Here is a 12,484-nt window from a genome sequence, read left to right on the forward strand (position 1 = left end):
TTAGTTCAACCTATAATTAATCGGTGTCATCATGCGAAAATTCAATTAAACCTCAGAAAGTAGCAAACCATCTCTGGAAAATCCCAAACTTGGTGTTTCCTTCACGTGTGTCACGTGCAATCCTGAGAATCATTTTGAGACCAATGCGACACCAAAATGTATATTTCTAGTTGCCCAACAAATGTTACATGAATTACATGCTTGACAATAATTAAACACACAAGCCGTACAAATTAAAATTAGAACCCAATTAAACTACAACCTTGTAAACCTAGCTAATTAAACATTAATTACTATCTGAATCCCTGCTGGGATCGATCGGGCCACGCACACTAACATGCCTCTATAGCCATATATGGTAATTGATGTCATGGATTATGTATCCACTTGTATCGATGAAGGTCAATGTCTGTATGAGTGCACTCTCTCGTGCCTCACAATAATGAAAGAATAGTTGGCCATAGATGTAACCTACTGAATGACCACTGCCCCTGTTAGTAATCCTTATGCAGTATTGGTGTCCTTCTATAGTGAGTTGGCCGAGGTTTCCATTGTAGAAGTCCCAATCGTACCTAAGTTACTCCGTAGCTTGGTCTAGAACGGCCCACAAGCCACATGCAGCATAGGTAAGGTCCTAGAGTGCAATCTGCATGTGGAGAAAAAGAAAAAAAATTAGAGAATGTTATTACAATAATAAACAACAAATAACCATGACTCAGGTATAAGTGACCATTTTACCACATCCGCATAGTTGTAGCTCACAAACCATTCGCTTGCTTGCGGGATGACGATATCACCAGCATTCAAAGCAAGTGCCTTGAAGTGCGAGAAATTAGGCATATCATAGCAAACACATCGAAGTGCCTCTAAATAGAAGCGCACAACATTGAATTGGGCGCTTATCACATCCAGGCTCTGTCTTCCTGTCTCATGGACAAGGTTCCGATGATTTGCACCCCTCAAAGGGATGGAAAAACTGAGTTCACACGTCCATAGCCGACCACTTGCATTAGATGTCGTGTTCTCAACAATGTCCGAGATAAAGAACCAGCTAAGTGTTGTTCGCAGCCAATCTATTGGGGATATAGTCTATGACATATATGTATGCAATAATGATATGAAACTAATTACACTTATTTATTACCATTAAAAAACAAAAGATGTTGGAAAAATATTTCATACAATAGCTGGAACAGGGAATCGCAGAATGGCAACATTAGGAGCGAATGGCTCATCGCCAGGGTGAAAACCTGGTCCTTGTGGTGGGGGAGATCCGTTGTTCATACCACCTAATTGATAAAATACAAAAAAATATGAACATAAATATATGCACAAAAGATTCTTCCAAGTAAAATGTGGCAACATAATTAAATATAGATCGAATGCAAGGAATAAGAATATATATAAATGTAGAATGCAAAGAAACATGAATATAAATATAGATCAAATGAATATAGATAGAATATTGGAGAAGACAACATATCAATACCAATGAAAAATGCAACAGCTATGACCAAATCACATAGAGAAAGAGTGGATTTCTTGAGAAGTGAGAGTGAAACGTGAGAAATGAGACTGTGAGAGTTCGTGGGTGGGTGGTATCGATGTATGTGGCCGGCGGTTTATTTTATATAGGGGGCATGGACATCATTGTCGGTTTTCAGTTACAACCGTTAGTGAAAGTGAATATCACTGCCGGTTTTTAAATGGAACCGACAGTGAAGGTGCATATATGTAAAGGACTGTAGGAAAGTTTTAACAGCAACGATATATTTATTTAGATAGAGTACAGAAATACATAAAAAATAACAAAAATATTAGAAATAAATTGCATATATGATAACAAAGACCTTACACTAAAATTCCATATACGATAACAAAGACCTATTTACGTATAGGTTAATGTTACAATTAGTGTGTATCAAGACATTATAATTTAACCACCTCAGTAGCTTTCTTGTAGCACAAACTAGGGTCAAACAACAGCGCCAAGGTGGTCTACGAGCTATACCGGTTGAAGATGACAAGGTGGCATCGATGAATCCATGCCTCTGCTGTACATGGCCTTTTTCTCGGTACAGTCTAGAGCAGAGCACACCGGATTCAGCTTGGCACCGCACCGATGAACCAATGCCGCTCCAGGATAGGAAATTGCCCAGAGCACACCAGGTAGGTCGAGCATGAAGGATGCCATGTCTCTCTAGACATACAGTCCAGAGCGCACCGCAGTGGATGGATCTGTGAACCTCGCGGCGTCTCCGATCTTCGGCGTTACCCTATCTTCAATAGCATTCTTCTAGTACCTTTTTTGTGGACCATTTTAGTGGACTACGATGCATAACGATATCTGTACATGGAAGGCTTTCTCCCACAGAGAGGCCATATATGTGGAAACTAGCAAGCAAAGAACGATCTGGAGAAATAAACAGCAAACAAACAGACAACCTGTTCACTAGTCGGTTTTTAGGCTGATAAGCCTGACTAGTGCTGATTTGTTGTGAGAGGAAAACACTGTATCATAGTTGATAAGCCCTGGCTAAAACAAACAAGTCGTGGAGAGGCTCCCTAGCAACGCGCCATTTTATAGGCTAGCTGTCGTGGTAGGTGGGAGCAGTGCTCTTGCTGTGGTGATCAGCAGGAGCACTGCTGGCCCGTGGAGGGAATATTTTTATAACTGTCGGTTTTGATAAAAAACCGACAGTGATAGGGGTCATTAGTGCCGGTTTTTAGAACTGACAGTGATTCCATGTATCACTGTCGGTTTTTATGAAAAAACCATCAGTGATAGGCCTGGCAAACAGCTGCCGCAGGCGCTCAGCTTTTATTTTTTTGAAATCAGAGCCACTACCGTGGGCTCTGGATAAAAATATTAAAAAAAATTGTCCTGCCTGGGTTTCCAACCTTGGGAGCGAGAAAGAGGGATTAGTGGCTTAAACGCTGCGTTAAAGGAGGATTTAAGTTAGGAAACATTTTTTTATTATTTTTATAGTTTAAGATGGGGTTCATTTAATTCTATAAAAATATAAAAAAAAGTTTGCCACACCTTGGATTCAAACCAAGGGCGCGAGCTTCATAGTAGTTGGCTTTTACCGCTGCACTATGATAGGGATTACGTCAAGGTACGTTTTCTTTTTCGTTTTATCCTCTGAATGGGAGTTAATTAATTCGAGATCCAGATTATAGGGCCTTAACCGCTGCGCTAGCATTAGGGATTATGTTAGTTTAGGTTATGTTTTTTCTTTAATCCGTTTAGTGCATGTAAATACATATAATTTATTGGAAAATAATACAAATATTTGTGTCTCAATTATTTAATTCCATGATAATTAATTAATGGTCTATAATTATCAAATAATAGTGTTTCTGAACATCATCTCAATATTTGATTACATAGTCAATTATTTAATTTTAGAGAAGCGCACAAAATATAAATTAGATTACATAGTTGGTGAACAACATCTGAATAATGATTACATAGTTAACTATAATCTAACTATCTTTAGGTGCATCAATAATGAGGGTCTCATTGTGATCAAGTCATACGTAAGTAGGTTCGTCACCTTCTTGAAGGATATGTAGGGGTACGTTCCCCCTAAATGGAGGCATTTCCTAATAGCCCCTGTAGTCTTCTTCGTCCATCACTCCATTGACACCGACAATCTTCCTTTTCCCTTCTAGGACTACATTTAGCCTTTCTTTTGTCTTGTTGTCCCTTGCATCAAAGACTTACATAACATCTTTTGCAAGAACAAAGGGGTCATCTCTGTATACGGTCTTAGTGAGATCAACGGTAGTGAACCCTGCGCTGTCAGTGTTGATTTCCTCGAGCCGGACCCACTGGCAGCGAAAAAGAGCTATCTTCAACGGACTGTAGGCGAGCTCCCATATCTCCTCTATGAAACCATAGTATGTCACCTGCACGTTGTTGTTTTCGTCGTGAGCATCAAAACGAACACCACAATTTTGGTATGTGCTCTTTCTATCTTGATTTTTTGTGTAAAATGTGAATCCATTGATCTCATACCCTTGGTACTTAAGATATGTACTCGAAGGTCCCTTGGCTAAGACATCCAGTTGATTACCCAACTTTATTCGAAGCAAGCGGCGTCGCAACTAGTTGACAAATTCCTCCTTATGTTTTTTATCCATCCAAGCCTATGACCTGCTCGGATACAGAGTTTGCAGCGATTGCATGTGCTCGTCAATGTATGGCATCCCACCCTTGGCTTGCTGGAGAACAGCGAACTGTGCATGTCTGAAAGAAATAGGGTCATTTACTATAACAGATTTCTCCCCGATCGTTCCTTTGCCACGTAGTCTTCCCTCGTGACAAGATTCTGGAACTCCGTCCCTTTTGATGTCCAGATAATATGTGCATAACTCAATGGCCTCCTCCGTTGACCATCCTTCAACCATGCCCCCTTTTGGCCTAAATCTGTTCCTAACATATGTCCTAAAAACTTTTATCAATCTTTCAAAAGGGAACATCTAATGTACGTACATTGGGTCAAGGGCTCTAATTTGGTCAACAAGATGAATGAGCAGATGCAATGAGATATCAAAGTAAGTCAGCGGGAAATGCATCTCAAGCCTAATGAGAGTTTCGGCTATGTCCTGCTGTAGCTGCTCTAGCGTGGACACATCAATGACCTTTTTTGAGATCGCGTTGAATAACGAGCACAACTTTATGATTGGGGTGCAGACCTTTGAGGGGAGGATACCATACAGGGCAATAGAGAGCAGCTAAGTCATAATGACATGACAGTCATGGGCCTTCATAGGGCCATATTTGAACTTGAGTTCGCTCATGTTCACTAGCCTCTTCGGGTTCGCACAGTAGCTTGTTGGGACTTTGAGTTCATTGAAGAAAGAAATAAGCGCACGCTTTTTTTCCTTTTTCAATGTCCATGACGCAACCGAAAGTTCGAACTGGCCATTCTCTAGCTCCACGGGATGCAGCTCCTTCCTGATTCCCAAGTGTTGCATGTCCAGGCGTGTGGCTAGTGAATCCTTCGATGTCCCCCGGTGTCCATCAAGGTGTTAAGCGTGTTAGCGCACACGTTTTTAGTGATGTGCATGGGATCAAGATAGTGGCGTACACTAAAAAATGTCCAGTAAGGTAGTTTCCAGAAAACTGATTTTTTTTCTTCCAAACGCTCCCATCAGGCGTTGCTACTGCATTGTCCCCCTTCCCAAGGACAACCTCTAGTTGAGTTCTCGAAGTATCGCATGCCCGTCTCAATATTTTGGAGCTAAGCGTTTCTCAATAGTACCGTTGAAATCTTTTCTGTTCTTGCGGTAAGGGTGATCCTTAGGTAGGAACCTACGGTGTCCCATATAAACTATCTTTGAGTTATTTGGCAGATTTACTGCATTAGTGTCGTCCAAGCACTCGACACATCCAATATAGCCTTTTGTCTTCTCTCCAGACAACGAACCTCGACTCGGCAGGTAGGTGATTGTAGTGATAAGTACTCCCTTGATCGTGACATGTTCCTTTTTGTACTCGTCCCAAACATTCGGCACACCCTTTTCAAACATCTCCACTAGTTCATCGATCACTGGTTCTAGAAACACATCGATGTCATTCCCATGTTGTCTTGGCCCTTGGATCAGTAGTGGCATCTGGATGTACGACCGCTTCATATAGACCCTAGGTGGAAGGTTATATAAACAGAGCATCACTGGTCAGGTACTATAATTGCTTCTAACCTGGTCAAAAGGATTCATCCCATCTGTGCTCAAAGCAAATCAAAGGTGCCTTACCTCTCCACCAATGTCCTTATAGAATATAGTATTGACAGTCCTCTAGTCATGGCCATCAGAGGGGTGCCTCATCATTGTATCTTTCTTATGCTCTTCGCCATGCCAGCGCAATAGCTTGGCTGACTTTGCACATGCAAACAATCTATGCACCCGGGGAGCTATAGGGAAATACCAAACAACCATTACGGGACCTCCTCTAGTCTTGGTACCCTCATCGAACGGCCCTTCCTTGTACCATGGAGCTTCACACTTGGGGCACTTGTCCAAGTCTTTGTATTGTTCTCCATGGTATAATATGCAATAATTGGAACACGTGTAGATTTTTTCAACCTCAAGGCTGATGGGGCAGATCATTTGCTTGGCCAAGTATGTCTTTTCTGGCAACTTTTTTTCTGAGAGCATTTTCCTTATTATATCTAACAACTGATCGAAGCCTTTATCGTTCAATCCGTTTGTCGATTTGAACTCTAACAACATGATGTTGGCTTCTAGTTTGCTCATTGGACAATTCTTATACAATGGTGTTTTGCCATCTTGTCTCATTTTCTCTAGCTTTCTCAGCTGTCTTTCACTAAGACATCCGGCCTCTACATTACATACAGCTAAGAAATGCCATTGTTATTATCCTTGGTGTCGTCAGCGAGCGTGTTCCTAAAGACATTATTAACTGTGGCCATAGGATCCGTGTTGACACCGGGTTCCTCGTCAGCATCGTGGATAGCTACGTCAGGCATGTTCACGTCATCATCATTTTCCTACGGAACATTCACACCAACCTTGCCATGCATAGTTCATATTGTATAGTTTGGCATGAACCCCCTGGTAATCAAGTGCGATCGTATAGACTCAATTTGACGAAAGTTCCTTTGATTGTTGCAATCTTTGCATGGGCAGAAGACAGGGTTCCCATTCCCAGCATGGGCTTTGGCATCGGTGATAAACTGGCTGATGTCATGCATGTACCGCTTGTTCGTTCGGGAACAACAATAAACTGGCTGATGTCATCCATCTCTGCCCAAAAAATATTGAGACAGTAATTACAAAGAATTAATAAGAAATCGAGCTTCATGAACAACAATTGTAGCTCGAAAGTACTTTTTTTGGAAAACATTATTGTACACTAATTATTAGAAAATTGAAATTGTTAGCCCGGCCCTGTAAATTAAAAATCATAGTAAAAAACAATTATTGCACAATAATGAAGAACAACTATTCTACTCCATGCCACATAAAAATGAAGACACATATTTTTAAAAAGACCAAAATTAGAGACATGATCATGAACAACAATGTAGCTCCAAACAATGCCCATACAAATTAAAAAACGCAGCCCCATAAAAAAATTATTGCATAATAATGAAGAACAATTATTCTACTCCATGCCACATAAAAATGGAGACACTGATTTTAAAAATAAATCTAAAATTGGAGACATGATCATGAACAACAATGTAGCTCCAAACAATGAGTTGTTATGTGACACAGATTAATTTTCTCAACAAATTGTAAAAGAATCTACTCTACTTCTAAGAACTAATTATAGCATCACATACTAACAATGATGATCATGACCACCATAGAATAATTAGCTTGGAATTTAAATATGTTCACAGACACCAACCTTTTGGACAATGGATTCACCACAATTTGAGCCTTACACAAATGTCCAATTGAAAAAGTGCTCTTTAGAATGGAGAAACAACTAGAATGAGAATCAAGCAATGTAGCCATCAAAACGAAGCTAATTAAGCAACAAAATCAAAGGAGTGGATGTTGGTTACTAACTTTAAAGCAAAAAGATCAAGCCATTCTTCAAAATCCAAGCATTAGTTTTATGGTGAAGAGCAACCGCAACTAAGGATGGCAACGGGGACCCGATACCCGATACCCGACGGGTATTTGATCCATTAGGGGACGGAGATGGGATCATATCTTTACCCGCGGGCATCTAAATGGGCAAGAATCCATACCCGACGGGTATAGCGGGTACGGGAACGTTCCCTGTTTACCCGTCCCCGTTACCCATTGGGGAACCCGACTATTTGAGCTGTCATGCGAGTATTAGGCCCAAAGAAGCTCAACATAGATATTTTGGTCCAAATCTGAACAGTCATATATATAATTTGTGTGTTCTAGGAACCCTCGTTCAATTTTTCCTCACCATCTCCGCCAGCAGCACAAGCACGCCTGTCTCACGAGCGCTCGTGCCCCTTGCTTCCTCAGTTCGGTCTCTCTGCCACCTTTGCTCGTCCTCCTCGCAACCTCGTTCCTTCTCCTCGGCATCTCCGAGACTCCGACACTTATACCCGGGTGAAGAAGAAACGCCTCCGATTGCAAAGCTGCGACCCCAAGTGTCCTTGTTTATCGGGTATGCAGTACCCGTCGGGTATCTGTTACCCAACCGATACCCGACGGGTACGGGGATGGGCAAGAATCTATACCCGAGACAGTTAATGGGGATGGGGACGGGATGAATTCTCCGTAGCGGGGAAGAGAACGTTCCGGCGATACCCGACGGGTATATACCCGTTGCCATCCTTAACCGCAACAATGGAGGGAAGGGCCCAAACATGTGCCTCTATTCTCAGGATGGAAGAGAGGAGGAAGGAGAGGACGGCTGCAACATTTTTGTGTTGTTGTCTTATCACCGTCAGTTCATGGATAGAACCGACAGTGATAGAGCCCAATCACTGTCAGCTCTTGGCTTGAACCGGCAGTGATATGTGGCCATTAAGCCACCGTCGGTTAGAGACATAAACCGGCAGTGATAGTTGTCATCAGTGTCGGTTCGGTCACATTCCAAATCAATTTCTGGTTTTCAGAGCAAAGAGCCGGCAATGAAGGGTCAACACTGCCGGTTCTACTAATTCCGGTAGCGATGAGGCCGACAGTAAAGTGCTATTCTGTAGTAGTGTGCGAGCGTTAATCATTTACTGTTTGCTGATGATTCGTTTGCTACTCTTGAATAATAATGAAAGGAGTGCACAATGTCTGCGAGATATACTTTCTTTGTATGAAGATTGCTCTGGGCATCTCCCACGTGAAGAGGACCACGGTGTCGATGAACCTGTCGATGGCAAAGTAGGACTCGACTTGGCGGCACCCACTAATGGCGAGGTCGCAGCATGCGAGGGCCGCGCGAGCCGAGGACCAGAAGGGCCACACCCCTGGCAAACTCCTCCCCGCTGCGCCCCTTGAAGACGCGCATAGCTATTGGGACGAGTGGGGAAGAAAGGGAATATAAACGATCCATTATGGGAGGGAGGTATGTAACTAGTGCAGTGGTGGGTAATTTTTTCTAACTCCACCAACTTAAGTTTGGTGGAGCACCGCTTGAGGAGCTCCACCAAAATGGTGAATCTGGTCATCAGATCCACAATTTTGGTGAATCCGAATTTTGTGGAGCTAGACCATTTGGGTAACTTTTCATGAAGTGGAGCTGTTTTTGGTGAATCTTGAACTCATGAAGCTATGCCAAACTGGCCCTTAAACTTGAAACATATCCACCGTAGAAGCTCGTGAATCGCGGTGACTGGAGTTGCATGCCAGGGGAGGAGATGAAAGAAGGAGCTTCATTTCGCGCACTCTCTCTTTGCTCCCTTCGTCGTGTTGCCAGATTCACCAAAAAACGGAGCGACAAAAGAAATAGAAACGTATTATAAGACATTTCACTATTTTCAACAACCATAAAAGTTATTTTATTATTTTTTTCTAACTATAAAGAAATCAAAGAAAAAATGTGACATTTTATTAAAGAAGCCAAACTAGAGTTGTATTGACTAAAGCTAAAGCTTTACCAAACGGGTCCTTGGTCTGGATCGCAACACATATATCGCACACCATTTTTCTTCCTTTCCTTGACCAAGTATCGATCAATTCCATAAATTTTTCATGAATATATACGCATCGTTGTTAAAATTTGATTGCACTTTGTGATGTAGAGTACGGGAACAACATGCGGTCCGTGTGGGGACGGAGGGAGCACTTGCATGCACGTGGCGACGACCTCAGTTGACCTCGCGCCCCGCGCCCGTCAACCTGGTCCCACAACACACGGCACTCGGCAGGCAGAGGCAGCAGTGGCATGTCCTTGCGCCTGCACTACACGCCTAATTATTCCGCTGTCCGCTCTGAGGTTCACTTCGCACCAACTGGGGGCGGCTGCGATCCTCCTCGCTCTGTCCACCACCGTACGATGAACATGGATGAGATTACCGTTGTAGGGTGAGACAGTATTAGTTGATAGAATCTAACCATATAAAACTTTGGTTCTAAAATTACAAGCAATCCCTCCGTCTCAAAATAAATACACATCTTGCTTCTCGAGTAGTCAAATATGTTTCAGTTTGATCAAAACTAAAGAAAACGGTATCAATATTTGTATCTCCTAATAAGTTTAGTACGAAAGTATACTCCATGCTTAATGTAATAGTACCTATTATATATCATAAATATTAGTACGCTATTATATAAATTTGGTCAAATTTTTTAAAAAAATTAACTTCAGGAAACGAGATGTGCATTTATTTAGGACGGAAGGGGTACTTCCTCCGTCACGTAACAATAGTCGTTCTAAGATATCGCAAAGACACTAATACTCAATAAAAATAGCCTCGATGCCCCTAGATGCTCCTAGAAATGCTAGCACTAGCAGACCAACATCAACTGTTTTGCTTCTGCACCAGCCGCTCAAGGATTGCGCCTGCCCTGTTTTGCAGTGGTGTTGGTACCCACAGTTAGCGGTTAGAAACCTTAGTGAATGTGTAAAACAGACTTGGAGGGACTTTGTAAAGGCCTTATAGTGTGACCCTGCTGAGCACCTAGGTAGTGCGATGCGTGATGGGGAAACATGACTCATGGTGAAAGTGTGCAACCTCTGCAGAGTGTAAAACTAATATATCAGCCGTGCTCATGGTCAAGAGTGGCCTAGACTTCTTCTGGATTAGATGGCTCTGGTTCAGTTGGGAGGCTTGGATGGAATCCAAGTGTTGGTTTGCTTGGATGGGATCCAGGTGTGGTGCTCGGATGGGATTCGAGTGTTGGTTACAATGGTTCTCTGAGGTGAAGGAAGACCTCACCTAGTTAAATAGGTGCTTAAGGTTTAGGGTAATAGGTGTGTTGCTTAAGGGCTTGTGTTAAACCCTGTTAGCCTTTCCTTGTGTTGGCCCGCATGTCATACTTTCCAATACACTTGCGGAGTACATTTCGATGTGCTCACCCTTCTCTTTATTCCCTTTGCTACCCCACCCAACGGTTCGGACTAGAAGATGGAGTTTCTAGAAGATGGTGTTTCCTGAAGACGGTGTCGATGCTAGGCTGGTGTACCCCCGGTCAGCTGCCTGAAGGGATGGAGACCCTGCTCTGCTGGAACTCTGATGTGATTTTGTGTTTAGACCCTCTGGTAATTTTTGATATATGTAATCGCTTTTGTAATAAACATTGCAATGTATCATTTTGTCGTCGCATGTATGAATAAACAGATCCTGCCATACATGTGATGTGCATTCGGTTTTGTTTTATGAAACCGGGTGTGACAAGTGCAGTCACGGATATCGTCTAGCAAGAAATTAATTGCATGATTCTCGGTTTCACCGACACGGTTCGGCCAGTTAACTTTCACAGTTTAGAAAGCTGCTTATAAGAGCAAGACTAATAATAGAGCGAGCTGTTGACTGTATGAAAACTTACAGCCGATCTATAAGCATATTGTATAATAGTTAGCCGCCCACTTGCCCATCTCACAAAATTTCTTGGTTTTTGTGCATACGTTGGCTGTAAACTTACAGTCCACTTCTTTTCTCTCTCCTTCACCTCAGCATTGAGCCCGCTTACAGCCCTTGTTATACTTGCTCTAACATGTGCGATGCTTAAACAAGAAGATCATTATTTACTCCACCAACTATGGTGCCTTTCATTTGCATCATTTCATTCATCACAATTACTTGCATTGCTTGTCTGACCTCGATCACATTGTCATGTTTAATCACTGTCTCCATCAGGCAATGAAGCAGCGAATAAATTATGTTCAGCACTATTCAACCAAGATGGAAACTGCTACAAAAAGAACAATTTTCCAAGAACCCGCCTACATTTCCTAATAGGTCCCCTGTACAGGTACGCGGTGGTGGTGTCCTGTAGCTTCAAACCGTCGGTGCATACATATTGTCACACGCCGTTCCATATGCATACACTGAAAATCGACGATTAACATAGGCAATTTTCATAAGGAACTGTAAGTAGTGTAAAGTATGTTTAGGCCTTGGATCCATCCAACTAAAATTTAGCTAGATAATTGCTAAAGCTAAAATTTAGTTAGCTAAAGATTAGCTGGCTAAACTTTAGTGGGGGTGTTTAGATCCTCTAACTAATTGAAAACCTTAACCATGCTACCTCTCATTAATTCAATTGTTTTTATTGCTTCCTTTACTGTTTGGAGGAGAAACGGAGCCACGCCACGCTGCCAGAGGTCGCTACTGACTTGAGGTAACTATCGTGTCGAAGGTCATTGCCTGCCGGAGGTCGCTGCCGTGTGGGAAAGAGAGAGATAGAAGGAGCCACAAGAAGTCACTGCCGCGCTGGAGAACAGTGGGCGCCCACAGCGGAGGAGGCCATGGCAGCAGGGGATCTGACGCGGCCACGATGGGTGGATCCTATGTGGCGGAGCTCATGGGCGCGGCCAGCATGGAGGCTGGAGCTCCCGTCCGGGGCTGGAGCAGCC

Source organism: Miscanthus floridulus, chromosome 14 (genome assembly GCF_019320115.1).
Source record: "Miscanthus floridulus cultivar M001 chromosome 14, ASM1932011v1, whole genome shotgun sequence".
NCBI lineage: Eukaryota > Viridiplantae > Streptophyta > Magnoliopsida > Poales > Poaceae > Miscanthus > Miscanthus floridulus.